Below are 3,768 nucleotides of genomic sequence, written 5' to 3' on the forward strand. Positions count from 1 at the left end.
TTTTATTTTTTCAAACTTTTTGGAAAGCAAGAATAGCCGTTACAAGTAAACAAACTCCACTGAAGACCCAAAAGACCAACCAAGATCGCGCTGCACCGATGACAGCCAGCAGCCGGCGGGCCGTGAGTAAAATCAACTGATGACGTCATGAATGAACGAATGAACGCGCCGCTGCGCTGTATGGAATCTTTCGAACAGATTGTTGATGTGAAATTCAATAAAACAGGATGTTGGAAGGACATTTAAGAATGAAATAAGTGGACATTAAATTGAGCTGTGTGATTACCTGGAATGATGTCTGGCACACCTGAGACGGCAGCTGAACAGGAGGACATGCTGAGAACGCGCAATGCTTCGCGCAGAGGCAGACTGTGCGCGTGCACGAGGAGGCTAAATGAAATAAAGACTTTGATGACTGATGTTAGAAATGCTGATAAAGTCAATGATGCATTTGAAGTATTTAAAGGAGCTGTGAATGAATTTAAAAATGCTCACAACTTTGTGCAAGAATTCTTTTCAGAAGAAAAAAGGAAAATTATTATTATGACTGGTATGAACCCAGAATAATAAATTTTAATTATTTTATGAAAGATGTTGAAACATGGAAAAGAGAAATTGCACAATCAAAAGTTGGACCATTGGTCAGCACATCAAATGTATCTCACCAATCAAAGTCTGCCACTGGATCTAAAGCCTCCAGATGTTCCTCAGTATCCTCAGAATTAAAAAAGGCCAAAGCGGAACAAGCTGCTACAATGGCTCGAGCTGCTGCACTTAAGGAAAAGCACACCTTGCAACTGGAGGAAACAAAGCTTAAAGCAAAGATGGAGCAAATGGAGTTGGAAGCAGACCTCGCAGCATCAACTGCTAAAATAGAAATCCTTCAAAGTGATTTAATTCATGAAAGCCATTATGTGGCTCAGGAACCTCCAGGTGATGGCATGACTGAGTATTATGATTCTCACCATGATACAGAAACTATGGAGATCAATGTGGACTTTATAGAGTTCGGTGCAATATCCAAAACCCCACTTCACCAAACCGTCTTAAGTCTCCACAGACCTCTACTTAAAAGGAACACCAACACATCAGAAGATCTAAATAAACCTCAAAACAAAAACACAACTGAAAAACACAAGACCCAGAGTGTAAATCAGACTCAAATAATAAATCACTCAGCACAAGATAATGTGGTTATCAATGGTGCTCGTGATAACTTGGATATGGTTATTCAAAGACAAAGTGACATCATAAAACTCATTGTCTCACAGCAAAAACTGTCTCTACTAACAGCAAGAGAGCTTTCGGTGTTTGATGGTAACCCACTGGCATATCAGTCTTTTATCCTAAATTTGAACACTTGATTGAAGACAAGACTGATGATGATCAAGACCGACTTTACTACCTTGAGCAGTTTACCTCTGGTTTGCCAAGAGACTTGGTTCGCAGCTGTTTGCACATGGAAGCCAGTAGGGGCTATAATGAAGCAAGGCGCCTCTTAAAAGAACACTTTGGAAATGAGATGAAAATATCGGGAGCTTATTTGGAAAAAGCCTTGAATTGGACAGCGATTAAAGCTGAGGATGGGAAAATGCTGCATGCATATGCACTGTATTTGAGAGGATGCTGTAATGTAATGCAAGATTTACAGTATGTGGAGGAACTTGATATCCCATCGAACCTAAGGCTAATTACATCCAAACTACCCTACAAACTCAGAGAAAAGTGGCGAAGCACAGCTTATGAGACACAACAGAGAACTGGCAGGAGATTCAGATTTAACAACTGTGGATTTTGTGGAAAAGCATGCCAAGATGCTTTTGGATCCGTTGTTTGGAGACATTCAGGACCAAATAACAACGAAAAGGCCTCTCCCAAGAAGCAAAAGTGAACTAAAACCAATCAGCCAAAGAAGAAGCAGCTTTGCTACTTCAGTAGCTGTGAATACAGAGCCAGCAGGATGCACTGTAAAACCATCATCTGTTCCACAACAACCTGCTCAAACCACACCCAGTGGTATCATCCCTTCATGTGGATATTGCCATGGCAAACATGCTCTGATTGACTGCTCACAATTCAAAACACAGTCACATGACGAAAAGGTTGACTTTTTAAGAAGGCAAGGATATTGTTTTGGTTGCCTACTAAAAGGTCATTTAAGCAAAAATTGTAAAAGAAGATTAATGTGTCATGTTTGCAAAATGAAACATCCTACTGTACTTCATATTCCAAGTGAAAAAGGCCCAAGACAGGAAACTCAAGCAAAGTCCACTGCTGAGACAGAAGAAACCCCTATAAGCATTGCTCTTGTTTCAGCCTGTGCACTTGCAATCGTGCCAGTCAGAGTTAAGGCGGGAAAAGGGAACAGGTATGTTCAGACCTATGCCTTCCTCGATCCAGGTAGCACGGCAACATTTTGCACGGAAAATCTAATTGAATGAATGAATGCGAAAGGATGCAAAACAGAAATTATTTTGTGAACAATGGGACAGGAAAAGCCTGCGAAGACCTATGAGGTCAGAGGACTGGAGGTTGGAGACTTGGAAGGGTTCACATCACTGGACCTGCCGAAAGTGTACACACAGAGCAAGATACCTGTCTCAAAGAAAAACATCATCACAAAGGCTGACTTGAAGAGGTGGTCATATCTTGGTGGCATTGACTTAAAAGAAATTGAGGCAGATGTTGAACTTCTTTTTGGGACTGATGTTCCTCGGGCAATGGAGCCGTGGAATATAATAAACAGTCAAAAGAATGGACCATATGCAGTCCAAACCATACTGGGATGGGTGGTAACTGGACCACTCAGTTGCAGTGCTACAGAACATGCTGGGCCCATTGCAGTGTCAACTAACAGAATCTCAGTAATTGAGCTGAAGGACCTCCTCATCAGACAATATAACCAGGATTTCTCTGAAAACATACATGAGAAGAAAAATGAGATGTCAGTTGAGGATAAATGTTCTATGGAGATCGCCTCAAGTTCAGTCTTTCTTAAAGATGGTCACGATCCTCTGCCACTGCCTTTCCGGGATAAAGACAAAGCCACACCTCAGGATAAGTTCAAAGAGAAAGAAAGACATCTGCATTCCTCCTTTTCTTCTTCCAAAAAAAGCCATGACAAAGATAAAGAAAAGGTCAAGAAGGACAAAGGAGACAAACGTGACAAAACGGAGGAACTCAGAGATCTGTACGGTCGGAGGGGAAGCTTACCTTTTAACCAAGAGCCAATGCCCTTAGAGGCTGATCCTTACACATTCCCATACGGCGGAAAAGGAGATGGCAAAGATGTCCACAGAACAGTCGAAAAGGAGAAAAATAAGAAAATCAAGAACTACACCAAGGACAAGACCATGGACCATGGAACAAGGAAACATTCAACGAGACCATGGAACAAGGAAACATATAACAAGACCATGGACCATGGAACAAGGAAACATATAACAAGACTATGGACCATGGAACAAGGAAATATATAACAAGACCATGGAACAAGGAAACACATAACAAGACCATGGAACAAGTAAAGACATTTCCAGATGCCAAAGGCTTTGTGAGAAGTGTTTTGGTTAAAACCAAGACCAACACAGTTCAACGACCAATAGATGAACTCTGCCTGCTAATTGAAGCAGCTTGATGGACTGAGGGGGGCTTCGGTTCTCCAGACTCGATGACCGCTTCAGATATGACTATGGACTTTGATGAGACTTGACTAATAACTCAAGTAACTTAAATAATTTTGAATTTGAAGAACATCATTGTTTGGAT

The sequence above is a fragment of the Entelurus aequoreus genome, linkage group LG10, assembly GCF_033978785.1.
Source record: "Entelurus aequoreus isolate RoL-2023_Sb linkage group LG10, RoL_Eaeq_v1.1, whole genome shotgun sequence".
NCBI lineage: Eukaryota > Metazoa > Chordata > Actinopteri > Syngnathiformes > Syngnathidae > Entelurus > Entelurus aequoreus.